This window comes from Ctenocephalides felis, unplaced genomic scaffold, assembly GCF_003426905.1.
Source record: "Ctenocephalides felis isolate EL2017-DRISC unplaced genomic scaffold, ASM342690v1 CF-g0.4_SCAFFOLD_01886, whole genome shotgun sequence".
Classification (NCBI taxonomy): Eukaryota; Metazoa; Arthropoda; class Insecta; order Siphonaptera; family Pulicidae; genus Ctenocephalides; species Ctenocephalides felis.
This window is the reverse complement of record NW_020538040.1, coordinates 187,404,977-187,425,953: the sequence shown is the minus strand read 5'-3', so window position 1 is coordinate 187,425,953 and position 20,977 is coordinate 187,404,977.

Genomic DNA, 20,977 nt, shown 5'->3' with positions numbered 1-20,977 from the left:
CAGAAAGCAGAACAAAAAAACTTTATTTGGAGTGCGGACTACTTTAAAGTTAATATCAAGAGCTGAAACTTTCAGAGATTTTTTTTATCAACTTGGAAGCATTTGAACTCCTGCGAGCAAGAAAATTTGAAAACATCCATATTACCCTGATACGGTCTTATAATTAGTTTAATAATTAACACTTTGGTAACGCCTATGTGTGACAAATCCTATACATAAAGTATAAATTATTTTTATGATGTCTATCTTTTTTGCTCTGCATTTTCACTGATAATTAGGAGATGACAGTATCAGCAAACTCTTCAAGTGATTCAGCTATCAAGACACAATATTGATAGAAAACACAACATTTTTTGTAAATTTAATTAATTTTTATAATTAAACGACTTCTCATAGACTTGTAATATTTCAATGTATTCGGTTTGACTATAAACTTCATCACGATGCAAAGTTTCGTCAAAATCCCAGAAGAGTAAACCTGAGGTTTTCCTTGTGAATCCAATATAACATACTTTTGTTAATGGGTACTACTAAGCAATTTAGATATCTATAAGTGAAAATATTTTTTTATCAACTACATAGTTTTCTTCTCGCGTTCGTTGAAAGACGGTAAATTAAATCTATAATTTGTCATATTTTGCTTTTTTATTTCGGCAAATGCAAAAAGGTGACACAAAAGTTTTTAGCAGTTTATGGTGGCAAAGCATTAAAAAAAACGGCAGTGTTGAAACTGGTTTACAAAATTTGGTACTAGTGATTTTTCACTTACGAAGAGAAAACTTTCCGTTTGTCCAGTTGAAGTTGATTACAAAGGAATTATTTACTTTTACTCTTATCATCCGATTGAACGATGAATTCTGATGTCTACATTAACAACTAAAAAATTAAACAACGCAGTCGAAGAAAAGCGCGGCTTAAATTGATAATCGAAACAGTGATTTTTTCATTTTTGACTCAGAAATTTGGTCACTCAGCTAAACTTATTCAATATTGATTAGGATGTTTTGCCTTATTCACCATACAGTCCTTGCCCTTTTGATTACTTACTAATTCCGTCTTTACAAAACGCCTGGAAAGGTTACCAAGTCAATGATTATGATGGTGTCAAATTGTACCTGATTCAAGTTACACTTTTTCTGATTAAAGTTTTATGAAACTTGGATCATGATGCTGCTTGAAAGATGACAAAAGGTTACTGATCATAATGAACAATGCATTCGGCATAAAGTTACTTAGTTCCATAAGAATGTTGAATTTACAAAAATTCGCACTTACTTAAAAACCAACCTAATACTAAAACAAAAATTACTAATGTGGTGTGTTCAACAACATATTGGAAATTTTTACAGAAATACTCGTGTAATAAATTTGTGCAATGTGCTGATTAATAATAGTATTGTACCCCCTAAAAATGTCGAGTTTTATTTGATGAAAAAATAATAAGTTTGTCAAAATCGATGTGTACTATGATCACTGTTAACTATTGAACCCATAACGATTCCAATAAGCTCAAATTGATAATACACCAGTCTCACACGATACAATTAGTAGGACGGTTGCAGCACCATCTATCTATACTATAACTCTAGCTGGAACGGCCATTTGATTGTAGCAAGTGAGTCGTACATAATATTATAACCACTAACTCTTTGTCTATTGCATTCATGAACGGTGTTGGGTGGTTGAAATACAGATCCATAAATGCATTCGCAATCGTGTGACGTTCGCATGACGGTGGAACTGCAAAACACACGTATATATTATCTATATATATATATATATATATATATATATATATATATATATATATCCGTAGATACACGCAGCACACTATCCGCCCCGGCGGCCGTTCATTCCGCAATAAAACAAAACAACATTCGCAGATAGCAGTGCGCACTTCTCATCGTCTGTTTTTGTTCCTGGTACTACTAAAACTATATGAAAATTGTATGTCAGTTCTAATTAACTATTTTCGATTCAAATATTTTTTAATAAATAACAAACATAAATTGCGAATCACAAGCTTTTGATCATTCATAAAACGACAGAAAAATAAAATTAATAACGCTACATTTTCAGTTCCATAGATACGGTACCCTTTTTGCAGGGAATGTTTGTTGTAGCTGCAATATTTGATTGTGTAGCTCCACTGATCTGTGCAGTAGGACCTAATCGCTAGAGCAAGAACTTCACGGAATGTTCGTGCACTTTTGCTTTTACGGTGTTTTCCTGTAATTTGCGAGTCGCCGTGTGGATTTTTTATCGCATGAACTGTACTGCATCTCGAAATAATCATATATATATATATATATATATATATATATAATAACTACTATAACAATATATACTATGTTTATAAAAAATAAATACGTATGATTTTATTATCATCCTAACATGTAGTATATATTTAGTCATATACACGTGCATCAATATTATTCACTGTTATCAGAAGTTTTTTAAAATAACATACGAACTATAAAAATATCATATTAGTTACTCCATTTTGTTCTAGATATCTTTGTTACATTGTACAATTCATATAACACATACTCACATATCTGCATTCAAACAAGTAACAAGACGTTTGGTCATAAAAATGTATGATATCTTAAAATGCATTATGCCGTTCTACTTAACTATACCATAAAAAGCTTTGCAATGATGAAAGTATTAGGGAAGTCATAGATAAATAAGTACTCAGTAGTAGTTAAATCAGAGTAGTTGTGTAGTTGCCAATATTTAAAAAGATCTATGAAATAAATCGATATGAAAATTCTTTGTCAATACTGTTCAATGCGTCAACATTATTTTGGTGGCAGCAGATGCAAAAGTTTCCCAACGAGACTTACATCATTAAAAATTATATTTTTATGCAAGAGTATTCAAAATTTATATGTTGCTGCTGGAGTCTCAAACGACTTTATTCAGTTGAAATTAAGTTTCATTATATATAATATGCTTTAATACTCGAACTCAATTTTTACTGATAGAATCCTGGAAAATTACTTTATAACCCTAGAGTTTTTAACTACTTATATAAAAAAAAATCATAACTTTTAATTTTGCGAAATGCCTCGGTGGTTGGAGAACAGTCATAAATATTAATATTTGCATTTGGGTTTGTTCGGATTTCTAAAACCGGTTTATTAGCAGAAAATATGGGTTTTTAAAAGCATATAAAAATTATCAGAAGAACGACTGATGAATATCGAGTATAGATAAGTTTGACTGATGTTATGTAATAGTAAGTTTAGCAGTAGTCTTTTGTCTAAAAAACCAAAGTAAGTTCAATGGTTAAAGATTTTCTATTACAAGTTAACCCAAGTAATTCACAGTATATTCATTTGTAATGTAATAACTTTTTGCGGCTTGTACTTGGTTTTCTTGGTAATCTATGATCTCTGCAGAATATTCATTTTCTTGGCGCATACCCATTTTCAGCCATTGCTGTTTATTTAAGCTGTAGTTAATATCAAGGACTTCATAAGATCTCACATTATGAATATTGTGGATCGAGTACTATTTGTGTTATTCGTGGTGTAAATGCACCTAATTCTGATTACAGTAGATTTGATTAAAATTTATGATAATATTATATTATGGTAAATAAAAAATAGTCGACTTTTTAAATTGACTTTACTATTCTATGGGAAACATCAATTATTTTTTTGCTACTTAGGTTTTTATTTTAGTTACTCTTCAAACTGGGTTAAACTGTTCACTGTTGATGATTACAATTATTTATTTGATTTTGCAAAACCTGGCATTCAATTATATCAATTTTAAATCTACGCAGCAGTACCTACATATTTATTTTTCGAAATCACATAAATTTCTGAGCACATGTTTCACTCATATGCCGTGAATTGTAAATATTTTATAAATATTGATTGATGAGTTCTAATTTCATATATTGAAATATAGTTTCCAATTGAAATATTGGCGCAATCCTAAATTATTACTGTCATTTTTTATAATTGAATTAAAAATTTTTGATTGCAGTCAATTGAACATTTTCCTCGAAATGATTTTTGTAATGTAATTTTTACTTTGAAAGCGAAGCCATCAGATTTGATTGATGGGATATAAAAATATTGATTTATTTAATTTGTTTAAATATTAAATTAGTTTGAAGCATATACTTTTAGGAAAATGAAATAATTTGTATTTAAAAATTAATTGAAATCTATTTATGAAAATGTAGGAATTTTTAATTTGTTATTTATACTACATAGACAATTTTAACTTTTGCCACAAATCTTGAGAATGTTATCTAAAGAGTATAAACTTTGCAAAAAGTGAGCCCTTGTAGGTTAAGTTGTAGTAGTCGCAAAAAATCAAAAATGAAATTTTTTATACTTAAAAAAAAAATAGATGTATGCGTGCGTGCATATGTGTGTTAGAATACAAATTTTCGTCGACGATATTGGGAAAACAAATCAACCGATGATTCAAAACCATTCGATTCCTATTAATGAGGAGACGTACTCATTAGTTCTGGCAAAGGCAGGTTTAACCGTTTTGACGATACGGGGCAGAAAGTTCCGATAATTCAAAACACCTTTTACTTGTATTGACAAAGTGAAAAACTGGGAAGGCAGGTCTAGCGGTTTCAGAGATCAAGAACAAAAAAAGTAAAAAAATAGCCATTTTGCGGTGAAAATTTGTCCTTAGACATATGCACATCAAATTATAGGGATTTTAATGATAAATATAAGTTTTGTTTACATTTCTATGAGTTATATATCAATATGTATCTGATTGACAACGACTTGGCGCTTATGCGCTTCGATATTTCTTCGAAAAGTTCATAATGCTCAAAAAAATCCAAGATATTTAAAAACGTCTAATTTTTCAGGAGTCAATTTTATTTCGAAGAAATCAAAATTTTCAATATTGTCAAAAGTCTATTTTTTTTAAATTATCAAAAAAATTAAAGCTTTTTTAAAAATGTTAATTTTGGTACGGGAAGTTCCAGCATTTTGCCCCAAGACACGACATATACTTCCATTGTATATCTACGAATTTGTATAGTAGGAAATTTTACCGCTGTGTTTTATTACGGTTTTTCAATTACATTTTTTATTACACACAAAATCCGATTAGATTTCGCACCATAGCAAATGAGGTTTCAATTGTAAAATCGAAGTTTTAAGCGTAAAAGCTTTATTATGCGCCCTACCCTCATTGCAATCGCTCTTTGAAAATTAACAATGACTTCGCCGAGAGGTTCAATATCGACTCGCTCCGGTTCCGCTATTATTGTCAGTAGTCATTAATAAAAAAGAAAGCGCCGAGTCCGCGTTCCTGGCGAAATGCTTTCTTTTGACACCGAGTCAAGAAGCCACGCAAAATCACTTTCGCAGACGAGCCCGGGAAAAAGTCGTCACGTGCGGGAAAATCACGGCGAGTGTTTTTCTCTGAAAATCCGGGTCTGTTGTACTGCGGTAGGTATATTCGAATTATTGAGCGACAACGAAAAATAGAATTCAGAACCTTATTAATAATTGAGTGAACTTTTGCGTGCAAACATACATAACTATTTCAAATTCATAGCAAAACAATCCGAAAGTCCTAAATTAAACGTGAATTTTTTTTGATATTTTTACTTCCCGTAGGGCAAGTTCTAGTAATCGCAAAAAAATCGAAAATGAAAATGTTTATATATCTTTAGGTTTCAAAAGCTTCTGAATATTTTGGCATACCTTAGAAAAAATGGATGTATGTGTGTGTGTGCTGGTGTGTGTGTGTGTGTGTGCGGATACAAACCGAATTTCGGAAACACCGATCAACCGATTTGTATAATTCAAAAAACATTCGATTCGTATTGATAAGGAAACGTGCTGATCAGTTTTTGGCAAAGGCAGGTCTAGCCGTTCCGAAGATCCGGAGCAAATAGTGCCAAAAATGGTAACTCAGTTTTTAAGAGAACGGAGCGTTCGATTTGAATAATTTAAAAAACATTTTACTGTATTAACAACATGAAGAACTAAAATTTTTTGTAAAGGCTTTGTCGGTGGATCTAGTTAGATCTAAAAAAGTAAAAAAAGCCATTTGGCGGTCAAAAATGATCATTAGACATATGCACATCAAATTATCAGATATTTTATAGAGTTTTTGTCAATAAGTATACATTTTGTTTACATTCCTATGGGTTCCGTACTAGTGTTTATCCGATAGACGGCGACGCGGCGCTTCTATATTTTGCTAAATTTCCAAAATATTTCAAAATAACTTTTTTTTCAAAAAGTCTTTTTTTTTCAAAAAAAAGTTTTTGTCAATAATTTGTAGTTTCTCAAAAATCTATTTGTTTCAGAGTAATTTTTTTTCAAAAATGTTAATCTTTTAAAAAAATAATTTTTGGTACGGAAAGTTCCAGCAATTTGCCTTAAGGCACGATGCCATGCATCCCACTAGTTTGATATTTCTATGACCATTATTTTAACAAGGAGAACTTCAGGTTTACACTTCTGGGATTTTGACAAAACTTTGCATAGTGATAGAGTTTATAGTCAAATGGAACACCTATTTAAATAAATATATTTAAACCACCTCTCATAGGCCTATATTATATGAATAATATTGATTGCCTGTATACTAAAATGAATTGAACCATTAATATTATTTCACGAATATTACTGAAGCATAGAAAAGTGTTAAATTCTCGGTTAGATGAGATCAAACTAGCAAAAACTCTTGTATTGAGCCGCTAGCTTGAACGATTTCGTGAATGCTATTGACATGAGACTTTAAATAATTATCTGAATTTGGTATTCTAGTGTCCTTCCATTAACTAAAATAATTCTTTATAAAAACTAAAAAAGTAATGGGAACGGCTACCGTAGAAAATCACTTTCCCAGACGAGCCCCGTAAAAAGTTGTCATGTGCGGGCGAACTCTTTTGTGTGTGTTTTTGTACGAACCTCGGGTCTGTTTGACCGGACTGCGGCATGTGTTTTCTCGAACTATTGAGTAAACAATACCAAACCACGTAATGAATGTTGATATAATAATGGTTTCTTTGTACGTCCGGTGCATAATTGAAATTTGCGGCGAATTCAGTTCGCTCGGTTGCAGTGACGTTCGCCGGCTTTGCGAATCTATTAGTCGCGACCCTTGCGCGCAGTTTAATTCCGATCGCACAAAAGCGAATGATTGGTTTGGCGCGGGAAATGTTAAACACCGTTCATAATTATTAATACCTTGCAGCGAAATTATTAATTGAATTATATATACAATGTTACGGTAGTGTTCGATGAGAAAAATATCGTGGATAGCGAATTCACGAGTGCTCGTAAAACTGTGCTATAAACTTGTCTATCTTGTCTACTGGACTTGATTCATAGGTCTCGGGTTCGATATGCAATTCGAGCAGCCTGTTGTCAGGCTCTAGTATAGTTCGTTTCCGAAGTTCAGATGAACAAAAATAATAAAATAACCACAATAACAATAGCCGCAAAATGATAGTTTGACGAACGTTTTGCCAAAGCTGTAATTAAAACCTCATAATTTTTAAACTTTAGCAAAAAGTTTTTGGATCATTCAAAACAGATGCTTCGTTCTTTCAAAAACTGCCATTTTTTACACATTTAGCTTTATTTCTTCGAAATGGCCGGACCTGTCTTTGACAAAAACTGATTACCACTTCCTACCATCATTACGAATTGAATGTTTTTTGAATCATTGCAATCGGATGCCTGCTTCTCGCAAAAACCGAGTTTCCATTTTTTGCACTCTTTGCTTCGTAAAGATACCTGTCCTCAAGTTTCCCTAAACTAATGTACAATACCACTAACCGATGTGGTGAATTATCTGGGCATGCACTTGGATTCCAGACTAACCTGGAAGAAACACATGAAAGCCAAAATTCAACAAATCAAGTTCAAAGCCCAAGAAATCAATTGGCTTATAGAAAGAAACTCGAAGCTCTCGTATAATAAAGTACTGCTATACAAACGCGTCATAAAACCCGTTTGGACCTACGGTAACGAGTTATGGGGATGCGCAAGCAAATCCCTACACATACACATCAATAATTAGTATTACTAAAGTATGCCAAAATGTTCGAAAACGAACATTTTTTCTATAACGTGAAGCTAAGCAAAAAACATATTTACAATTGTTGGTCCATTACTATAACTTACCCTAGGAGAAGTTAATATGTGCTTGATTGTGACATAAATTATTAAAATAAGAGGAAAATCTCTAACTTACTGCTCGTCCACAAAAATTCTCCCTGTCACAATCGCCCGTCTCTACACCTTTAGTTACCCGTACTTGTACATTACATAACATATTTTTCCTATATCTCGCGGAGTGATTGGCGGATACGTTTGATGGTCCCATATTTCCAGGAGACGCTATCCGCATAAATAGACTGGCGCACGTGCGATTCGCCTCGTCCCTCCAGGCCCTTGCAGAGGCCCACCAGGCCCCTTGCACTATACGGCTGAGAGCCATGTAATATTTATTCGGCTACGCACGAACGATACTACTACGTACATGCTTCGCGGTCCGCCCGGTCTAAAATATTAGAACGCTGATTCCATCGAGCACCGAAAACATATACCTAAATAAGCTGCCGGGAGAACGACTCGGAGCGATAGTAAAAACGCACATTGAAAATGAATACGGTACAGCTTTTGCGTTGAAGGTGGTATGGTACATTTTTACATTAATTTTGAGACAAGTTTCCATGCCACTTTCTTGCAAGGTAATTATTTGTATGGTCTAATATGATTTCTAGTAATTATACTGTCTAAACCAAATGAACTACATCACAACACAAAACACGTATCAAACAACTAACTATGTTCTAATTATAGAAATGTGTCTGTTTACTACTTTTTTTAAAATTGTCTTCTGTCCCGTTTTACCCATAGACCTTATACTACATAGACTGCTATTCGAGCGCAAAATATGTGTCAAAAGATAGAAGGATACTGTAACGTCACTAAGTGAACGAACATTGCCGACAATTGTGGAACACTCCCGATTATGATTATGATTAAATGTCTATTTTTTAATAATGAATAATTAAATGACTATTTTTTATCGTTTACACATTTGCCAGAGTAGAGGTTCAGTTAGTCCATTTTACCCCACCCACATGTAAGTTTTCATAGAAGCACCCGAGTTTATGAAAAAAGGATTTTAATGTGGAAATTTAGTAAATACTTTAGTTTTATAATCTAGCACTCGACTACTAATTAAACTTGATAGTGTCAAGCTAATGCAACCGTTCAATAATATCATTCTTCTAATAATTATTTAATATAGTTTTATTGAGTGAAAATTGATATAAGTTATAATATTAATTATGAGAAATTATAATTAGTTTTTTTACATATCTCTGGATGTTCTCATAATATATATCTACAGGTAATGAAATGAACATAATTACTTTCATGGCATCAAAATATCGTGTTATAATTTTGTATTTAATTCTACAAATTATTTTAATTTCAATAATTCATTTTTGCTAACTCATATGCATGCATTAATGTTTTTATAATCGCAGAATCATTTGTATAAATTATTCATTATTTGTTTTGTAATTAATTGCATATTTTAACAGGTACATAAATATTTGCATAATGTTTCAAAAAAATTATTCCATTTTTGATATATATATATATATATATATATATATATATATATACCTGTGTTCATTTTAATTATTTTAATCTCTCATTCTGTACAAAAATACGTGTTCAATCAAAATACATATATTCTGATGAATATCGCTTAAATCCTGCGTAAAGAATTAGCGCACACTACCGATTGATTTTTATTCGACATTTTTAATCTATAGATATTTACTTTTTGTAATTAACTAGGCATATAAAAAATCCTTTAATGCAAAATGCTGGAACTTCTAATGTTATATAGAAATGTATAGATATAATAAATGGTTGGTCATAAAATGTACGAATTGTCTATTTTTAGCCTTCTGATGGCTGTTTTTTTGCAACCAGTATAATTGTCTTTGAGAAAAGTATACTAGAAGTTTAGACGAAAAACCATACAACATTAATTTGATCTTTACATTTTGTTTTTTTTTTGGTCTGGGAATTGGGGTTAGAGCTCCAAGGATTTAAATCCGAAGTTTGAGCTTTGATACCCGCCTTGTACAGACTTACATTAACATACATTCATTGACTGCTTGTATTTTTTTTTACTTTTTCGCTTGCGATACATTCTTTGAGCAGCTGTAATTTCTATCTTGCCTATAAAAATATTTTCCATTTTAATAATTTCAAAGATTTATAGCAACTACAAATAATATAGAATGTATTTCAATGAACTTACGTTTCTTACACGGCACAAATGTTTCATTTGTTTTATTATTTTAATTATAATTATTTACGGGCGGGAGGACAGGGTAAAATATTCTTCCGATTCAGGCATTTTTATTATTTTAAGATTTGTACTACGATGTAACCTTAAAATCTAATGACATTCCGATCTCCTTGTTGATGTACGCCGGTACGCATACAACGAAAGATTTTTATTCACTCGACACGACGACCCGTATAGAGATGATTTCATCGAGAGCGAATGACAAACAGTTGGGGCGTAACGCAACTTCCGTTGCATTTTCACAAATTTACTCCCCACTGGCGCCTAAAAGAGTTTTAATTAAAAAAATTACAATTTTGTATATTTAGTTACAAGCTTGTTTATTTCGGTTTCTTCCCACGTCGAATTGCCACTTCAATCTTTTCGCATTTCGGCAATAATGTTTGCGCATTTAGCGATCCTTCATCCGTTATCTGTTATTTTGCGGCGTTGGCGGACGTTGCGATGACGAATAATTAAAGTGTAATTCGCATAAAGTTTGAGGAAGCAATTAATAACATCGTCGGATCGACCGCGATATGAACCGCCGGCTTTCAGAGTACCATCCGATTCCCGATTCCGCACAGAGCGAATAGATTTTAATACTTTATGAGGACGGAGAACTAGGATTAATTTATGTCTGATCAGACAAAGTACCATCTTATGTAAAGACATGGGAGCCAAGGATGAAAAATTGCATTTCACGAGAATTGATTATACGTTCCTTTTGACGATGGTAATATTCGAGTTAGGTAATTTGTAATATTGCATCAGAGTTTCATTTATTCCAATATTCTTCATTTTTATAAATTCGATATTATTTGCATTTTATTCGCTCGTTTTTATTACAAAATATATATCATCCACATTTTAATACATACTTTGGTATTTTTTTATTTTAAACATTTTTAATACATTTACGAACTCAGTTGCTACATTTGTGGAGCAATGGAACCGATCTTTTGGTTAAAGTAACTGGAAAGAATTTATTCCAAAATTTGTTATAAGTTGAAATTTTTAAGTAGGTCAAGTTATAAGTTGAAGTTTTTAAGTAAAGACCATTATCATAATAATTTATTATTTTTTTAGTATCAATTTATGTTTACGTACTCATTTTTGGTATTTTTGTCATTCAATTTTCTTTTGGTTTGTGCCTATCGATTGTATTTTTATGTTTTAAATTATTGAGGAGTTGTGGTGAATATTTTAACCATTTCAACAACTTGGTTTTGTTGGGACATTGTTCAAGTTGTTGATGCACTTTTCTCGAATCCTTGAGACTTTCTGCAAGTTGTTAAGAGACTTTTGGATTTGCTAAGGCATTTTTCGAATTGTTTATACGTTTTTGGATTAGTTGGCACATTTTTTGATGTTGTTGAATTATTCTTGGTTAAGTTTTTTGAAATTGAATGAATTAAAATTTAACATTTTTCTTACTAAATTTGACAACGTCTACAAAATCTAATGTATATAAAACTTTTTTTGTTCTGCATTTTTTATTGGTTTTGTCTGGTTTTTTATAATTGTTAATATTCTTTAAGTATTTATTAAATTTTCTTACCAAATTTTAAAATTAAAGTAATTTTAATAGAACACTTAATGTAATGATTCACTTTTGCCTGAGAGTAATAATCTTAAAATGTTTGAAATTATATCATTTATTTTTTTCTTCTACTTCATTTCGTTTTTGTTTTTGATATGTTTTTTGTGTATAGGGGTTGCTCTGATTTGTAAATAAATAATAATATTCTCTCCTTGTCCAAAATATTTTTCCACTATTCTATATCTCTCAGAAATCATATGACAACGTCCAACGAAAAAGTACTATAGATCAATTTTCTTTTGGTTTGTGCCTATCTATTGTATTTTTATGTTTTAAATTATTGAGGAGTTGTGGTGAATATTTTAACCATTTCAACAACTTGGTTTTGTTGGGACATTGTTCAAGTTGTTGAGACACTTTTCTCGAATTCTTGTGACTTTTTGCAAGTTGTTAGGAGACTTTTGGATTTGCAAAGGTATTTTTCGAATTGTCTATACATTTTTGAATTAGTTGGCACATGTTTTAAAGTTGTTGAATTATTTTTGGTTAAGTTATTTGAAATCGAATAAATTAAAATTTAAAATTTTTCTTACTAAATTTGACAACGTCTACAAAATCTAATGTATATAAAACTTTTTTTGTTCTGCATTTTTTATTGGTTTTGTCTGGTTTTTTATAATTGTTAATATTCTTTAAGTATTTATTAAAACTTCTTACCAAATTTTAAAATTAAAGTAATTTTAATAGAACACTTAATGTAATGATTCACTTTTGCCTGAGAGTAATAATCTTAAAATGTTTGAAATTATATCATTTATTTTTTTCTTCTACTTCATTTCGTTTTTGTTTTTGATATGTTTTTTGTGTATAGGGGTTGCTCTGATTTGTAAATAAATAATAATATTCTCTCCTTGTCCAAAATATTTTTCCACTATTCTATCTCTCTCAGAAATCATATGACAACGTCCAACGAAAAAGTACTATAGATCGTTTTATCATAAATGTTAGAATAAGAAAATATATTATGCGGATAGAGAAGTGGCTTAATTTATTTTTAATATCAATAACAATAATATAAGGTAACAAATGAGGAAGTCCTGAATCAGACCCATTCTGCAAAAAGAGTGCTTTCTACATGTCGTCGTCAAAGGTAAAATAGGACTAACAGGATTGGGAAGAAAAAGAATGCAGATGATTGATAACTCACGGGAGAAGAGAAAATACAGGTGAATGAAGTTCGAAGCACTTTCCAAGAAGTATGGCAGCAGAAGTTTGGAAAGGAAATTCCATAAATAGTAATAAAATATTAATTGGAATTATAAACAAAAGAGGGAAAAAAAATCATTGATTCATGGTGCTTTCACATCATGGACCTGCTTTCAGGCAGACTACTATTTATTATTATTATTATCAACAAAACGTGTCCTGTAAGACTCTTCGAATCTATGTTGCTTGTTATTTAAACTTTGTCGGACACCCGTGAGTTTTAACTTTAATGCACAAAAGTAAACTTTAGATCGTCTATTTTTCGTTCACAGTTGTAATTCCACTATTGATATAATAAATCAGTCCTCGATTTCGCATCATCGCGTTAACTTCTCAGCCATTCCTTCGTCCGATATTGCAATCACTTATGCTAATGCAATCACGGCGGAAAACATAATTGCAATTTTCTTCAATTTCACAATATGAAATTTGTTTCATTCCCGAAGTTGAAGCGTATAATAATTCAGTACAATAAATCGAATCAGCGGCATATATCCTCCGTATTCTCCGTTTCGAAAACATTCTTTTTGATCAACTCAAGTATCATCTTGTTTAGTTAGCTGCGACGTTGGAAAACATATTGCTCTATTGCACCATGTACCCATGTACGAGGAGTATAAGGCGAATTCATGCTGCTCGAAACTGCATGAAACATGATCGACGGACCACTGATAAGTATCTCGTGTTATGCTGTATCATGAAGTTTTAGCTTCCGATAGTTGTTGGAATTTATAGAAAGTTTCTCGTTCTTGTCAGATATTTTATTTATCGAAATAAAAAAGTAGAAGACATATTGCTGCAATTTCCACTGTATTGAACCGTTATTAAACCGATATCTGTGATGTACCTATCTATCTATCTATGTGCTTTTTATAAGTTTATATTTTTCATTGAAATGTTTTACATGTAATCTTTATTTCAGACGTCATAGTACTTTTTACATATTTTATATTTTTTTCTATATCAAATTATTACCATTGATTCAATTTACATTTTTGCCTTAACGCTATGTTTTTAAAATAGAGTTAATCATTTAATAGAGAAAAACCACTGACAGTTCAAGAATTCAGATTTTTTTTATATTCTGCTAATATAATGAGAAATGTTTAGAGTTGTTGAGTCACTTCTATAGTTGTTGGGTCACTTCTATAGTTGTTGGGTCACTTCTATAGTTGTTGGGTCACTTCTATAGTTGTTGCGTCACTTCTATAGTTGTTCAGCCCTTCTATAGTTGTTCAGTCACTTATATAGTTGTTAGGTTACTTCTATAGTTGTTGAGTCACTTCTATAGTTGCTGGGTGGTCATTATTTAGAGTTGCCTGGTCATTTGTCATAGTCGCCTATTATAGTATAGATATAATATAGGCATATAATATAGGTTATTTTTTAGAGTAGCCTGGTTATTTTTTTGGAGAAGCCTGGTCATTTTTTGGAGAAACCTGGTCATTTTTTAGAGTAACCTGGTCATTTTTAAGAGTAGCTTGGTCATTTTTAAGAGAAGCCTGGTAATTTTTTAAGGTAGCCTGGTAATTTTTTAGAGTAGCCTGGTAATTTTTAAAAGTAGCCTGGTAATTTTTTAGAGTAGCCTGGTAATTTTTTAGAGTAGCCTGGTAATTTTTTAGAGTAGCCTGGTAATTTTTTAGAGTAGCCTGGTCATTTTTTAGTGTAGCCTGGTCATTTTTTTAGGGTAGCCTGGTCATTTTTTAGAATAGCCTGGTCATTTTTTAGAGTAGCCTGGTCATTTTTTAGTGTCGTCTGGTGTTTCTTTAGAGTTTCCTGGTCATTCTTTAGAGTTGCCTTGTGATTATTAGTGTTGTCGGGTGAATCTTCGAGTTGTCTGGTCATTTTTAGGGCTGTCTGGTCTTTTTTATAGTTGCTGAGGCACTTTTGAGATTTTTGAAAATTTTGGAATTTTGAAAAAAATATTGAATATTCTTTATATAACTTTTTTTGAATAAGTTTTGAAATTTACTCATGTTTGTACGAAACAGTAAAACCGGTAAAAAAGACTGGTAAATATCAGGTGGGCTCGCCCGTAAGTAAGCGTTTAAGACGGGACTTGTTTCAGAGGTACCGGGTTCGATACCCACTTCGAGCAGCCTGTTGTCAGGCAACAGTGACAACGATTTTCACTTGGAAATATAAATAGCAATATGTTTCCAAGTGAGAGTGTCAAAAAATTCTATATCCTGATACCCAGAGGGCATCAGAAGTGAAATTTATTCAATGTTCAATTTGTTATTTTTGTACAAATCAATGTTTTGGCTTTGAGTTCTGAAATATATAAATAAACAATACAATGCAAAATTCTCGACGCTTAGTTTATCTTTTTTTCTTCTATTTTTGATATTTGAAATAACCAGATTTTTATATTTGCAGTACCAAGTTATTATGTAGTATTAAATCATATTTATTCACGATTGGTTAAGTAAATCATAATCTGTGTTAGATTTTTATGATCAATAGGAAATGTTTCAAATCCAAATGATCAAACTCAAATATTCCGGTGAATTGTATTTTATTTGAACTTTAATAGACAATAAACCCAATTTAGCACAAAGTACCCTAAATCCATTGTCTTTGATATTAGGTTAACCCTCTCATTTGTTTCCTCGACGTATTTAAACATCAAATGTATGTTTCGTTAACATAATGGCAACTTCTTGTTGTTAACTTGAGATTACGACAATGCACACTCCAAGGTGTGAATAACCAAGAACTTTACTTAAAGGATTTGTTAATAGTTAATGACTTAGAGTTTCAATAATTAAGCATTTTGGCAAAGCTCCGGGATTAAGAAAACTTGATGTGAATTATTACAGTATGTTTTGTTTGATTACGAGATACACATATAGCGTTCTATAATTGAAATAATTTTAGTTTCTAATATTATAGTTTAAAGCTCATAATTTAATAGCATGTGATATAATAATTTATAATTTTACATTTGATATTAATTATCCTAATTTCGTCACAAAAACCTTTCTGTAGCAATTTATGCATTTCATATTATTAATAATTTTTTATCATATAATTAGAAAATATTTTGCACAATGTTTGCTATTATAAATCTATTTCTTATTATTTTTATTTGTTCATTACTATTTCTATTTTTATTTTAACAAACTATTTCACGGTGTTTTTTCTAAACTAAAATAAATGAGCTTTTAGTAATATTAGCTTAAAAGCGATATCCATTATATAAACTACTAATTATTTTTTTTATTTACTCGGATAGGTGTATATATATAAACCATTTTTTTGTGTTTGTGTATATATTATATATGATAAAGCATTACTGAAAGCTACGATATTCGTGCAACTTTTTTTAAATTTATGTACTGGCCGACTCGAACAAATTACATTCGTGATGGTAGGTGTAGGTGTATTATTAGCATAAGTAAAGTCGCATGAATAAATAATTACCGATATGTATTTTATGTATATTTTAGCTACAAACAAAAAGCCAAAGTCATATAATACGGTCACGCCAACTTGTAGCACGAACTATAGTTAATTTTAGTTGTAATGTGATGAGCGATACTGATAGCTTCCAAGTTTATGATGCTTTAATGGAATGCTAAGGTAATAAATAAAATAATGTTCAAACACTTCATAATTTAATTGCTCACGATAATTTCACGAATTTAGTTCGGATCATAGCAAATGTTATATGTCAGTAATAACCATCAGGATGTTTATTTTAACGCATCCTGTACATGGTCGATTTATGAGGTAAATTAAATGTATGTACGTACGTCATTTAATTGGGCAAAAATGAGTAATTTCACTACACTATTGAACAATAAAATTTTTATTTTTTTTTAATTTGTTTTTTTTTTATTTTAATGTTATGATCAACAGCTGAGATTATCCTTGCACATTTATTTCAACATTTATTCCTGATTTAACGTTTCCTTCCTGATTTGCATTCACTAGATATACATGTATTTTTGTTTAAAAGCAAAAAATGTATGAAATATTTGAATGGTATCGTGTTTCTATTATTTTTATATTTTTTTTAATTTTTTTTTGATTAGAACGCGGTATATATTAATCATTCAATTAATCAAGGTATATATTATTTGATTGTAACTATATATATATTACTCTTTCAACGTTATTTGATGTTAAATTAGGATATTTAGTACGAAATTGTAATGTATGTTATATTGACGAAAGTTGTCTATATATTTTATTATATATTTATTATATATTTATATTGTCGAAATCGGTTCGTGCGTTCTGGAGTTATTTCGTCAGGAAGGAAAACCCGACTTATTTTTATATATATAGAAGATATACACACATATACAGGGTATCCCAGACCTTAACGTCAATTCGAAGCAGGATGATGGTATTGACTTCAACTGTATTGAAAGAAATAAGAAAAAAAGTGTCTTACGTTGTTTGAAAATTATGAGCTTTTAAGTGCAACCTAGAGCTTTGATGAAATTATGACCATTTATAGATCATTGTGGTTAATTTTCACTAATTTTGTTTATTTTAACTTTGGAACCGTAGCCGTGAACAACGTTTCTAGAATCACAGTGAAAAATAATAACACAATAGAACCACGTTTTTAAGAAATACTATTTTTTGTTGGACTATTGGATGACTTTGAAATGCCCTTCTTTAAGAGAAATGTACTAAGGTGTGTTGGCAAGTTTCATCAAAAGTTGTAGCATTTAATCGAGATTTTAAAATAGTAAAATACTTGATAATTTTATTATTGAAAAAAATTGCAAAAAATAAACCCCTAAAATAACAAGGTCCGACTACCGCACTTCACTCACATTCAGTTCAAATGTTTCTCTATCGCACATTAAAGTTTCCTACAAATATATACTAAAAAAAATTTTTTGTTTCAAAAGTTTAAACATCATAAAGGACAATAACTATCTAGAAAACTTAATAAAAAATTAAATTTCAGGAGTATCTAAATTTGAAGAAGTTCAATTGTTATTGTAATATCCACTTTCTAGATTCTTTAAATAACATCCTGTCGCTGTATTGTTCTAAAATAATGTTCAATATAAGTATAACTTATGAATCGAATTATCCGACTACATCACATCAAAATTGAAATGTCTCAATCTCAATACATCCAGATGTATATCCGTTTACATGCTCGTGTTAATCCCAATTTAAGCGATCGAGTGGCGCACATTTTGCACCCGGAGCTGCTTAACATAAAGGCATCTCGATGCCGGAGCATTTACTCCGGCATTATTATCACTATTAGGCGCAATTTGTAACGGCATAAATCGAGCGAGCTTAATTGCTTCGTTTACCGTTCTTTATTGTTACGCCGGAGGCTAAAAGCAATATTTAATAGAAAACTAATTATGCTTTAAGATGCAAAGGGTCCGACGACTGTTATTGCAGTATTAATTTATTGTGAAAACTCCACGTGCTTAGAGAAACTCAAGATTTATTAAAAATTATGGAAAATTTTTAAAATTGATAATTATAATTCTTTTAGGTGAAAATAAAGTTTATTGTATACATTTTATATTTTTAGCACTTTCTATCATACTACATTATTTTTAAAATTCTTTGTATTAAAAGTTGCTATATCACTACTCTAGATCCCTAATTCAAGAAGACTGAAGAGGAAATTTCCATATGATTTATATTAATTTATTTAATTAACTAATTAGTTAACTGATTAATGGAACAATTTTCTATTCGATTATTATATCTATTTTTTTTTATAATTCTTATGGTTATTATTTCTATTTGTTTGTTATTATTATTGTTATAGTTTTTTGTTCTTAACTTTACATTATAGATTTTTTTAGATTATGTTCTCACTGTAGCTCACAGAACTACTTACTTTATTGTGATCGTTACATAAAACTTTATTAAAAAAAAAGTTGCTATACAGTTTGACTGGTAATCATTAACTTCCCGTAGTGAAAGTTATAGTAATCGCAAAAAAAATCGAAAATGAAAATGAAAATTTTATATATCTTTACGTTTCAGTGTTTCAGAACATTCTGGCATACCCTAGAAAAAAAAATTGTCAAAGATTTCGGGAACACGGATCAACCGATTTGAATAAATCAAAAATTACATTCGATTCGTATTGATAAGAAGACGTGCAATGCGGCGCTTACACGCTTCGATACTTTTTCTCTTTCGAAATATAAAAAATCTCAAGTTTTTCAAAAAAAAAATCTATTATTTTCAAAGATATAAAAGTTCACAAAAATATCTTTTTTTAAGTTTTCAACCAATTTTATAGGTTTTTTAATTATCGGTACAGAATAGTATAAAAAGCTAGACTTTTTAACTTCCCGTTAGAAGTATATAGATAGTAATCGCAAAAAAAAATCGAAAATGAAAATTTTTATATATCTTTATGTTTCAGAGGTTTCTGAATATTTTGGCATACCTTAAAAAAAATGGATGTATGTGTGTGTGTGTATGTATTCGGATATAAATTTTCGTCGACGATTTCGGGAACACGGATCGACCGATTTGAATAATTCGAAAAAAAACATTCGATTGATAAGGAGACGTGCTGATCAGTTTTGGCAAAGACAGCAGGTCTAGCCGTTTCTAAGCTACGGGGCAACAAGAGCCAAAAATAGTAATTCAGTTTTTAAGAGAACGGAGCGTCCGATTTGAATAATTCAAAAAACATTTATTTGTATTGACAAAATAAAGTACAGGTTTGATTTTTGCAAAGGCAGGTCTAGCGTTTTTATAGATCGAGTCATAAAAGTAAAAAAAAGACATTTGATGGTCAGAATGATCATTAGACATATGCACATCAAATTATCAGATATATTATAGAAGTATGAATTTTGTTTACATTTCTATGGGTTACGTACCAATGTTTATTTGTTAGATTGCAATGCAACGCGTACACGCTTCGGTATTTTTTCTCTGAAACAGCCACGCAGCACGATTGCTTTAAAAAAAGTTCAAAAGTATAAAAAAAATACAAAATTTTAAAAAACCTCAAGTTCTTCAAAAAAATCAATATTTTCTAAAATTTCAAAATTCTCAAAAATCATTTTTTTACAAGTTTTCAAACAATTTTAAAGGTTTTTAAAAATCTTAATTATCAGTACAGGAAGTTCAAAGAATTTGTCTTAAGGCACAATGCCATGCACCACATATTTGCAGTAAGCCGGAATTTTTTTTCTTTATTGTCGTACCCCAGAAAATTTCATTTATTAATTGAGCTAGAAGTTTGTTGCCAGTTGTTTTCAGTCGACGTCCTTTTAGTGGTTCGGGACTTTTACAGGAAGATTTATCATGCAGGATAACTGTCCCGAGATAGGTATCGGCCAGAGCGCGGAGTGGTACGTTTAAATTTCCACATAGTTGTATATTAATTAGAACTAATCTCGTGGGAAACATCTATAAAGTTTCGTATGGCGGCAGCTGCAGTCTCTCGTAGCAGCGATTCGCGCAACTGTGTACCGCGTCGGGGCGACCGAGGGCGACGGCGCCCGTTTCGCTTTATCGCCCGCACGGAAGCCAAAAGCCCACGAGCCCCGCCCTGCAGAGCGGCCCGGGGACCGCGTACATAGAGTCCAGGAAGCAAACATTACGCTATCGTACTACATCTTGTAATAGTTACTGTTGGCACGGAATCGTTCCGGGCAAAAGCAAAGCGTTTAGCGCCCGACTACTTCAACGGATGAGGGGTTATACTGAGAACTACTTGAAATACTGACTGTAATAAACAGAAAATAATTGAAGAAAAGTTAGATTAGATTCTGTAGTGCGTAAGCCATTTATCAAAACTTTATGACCATTTAGTATGTTGGAGAAACCGAAAATCATCAGTATCGAATATAAGTTAAT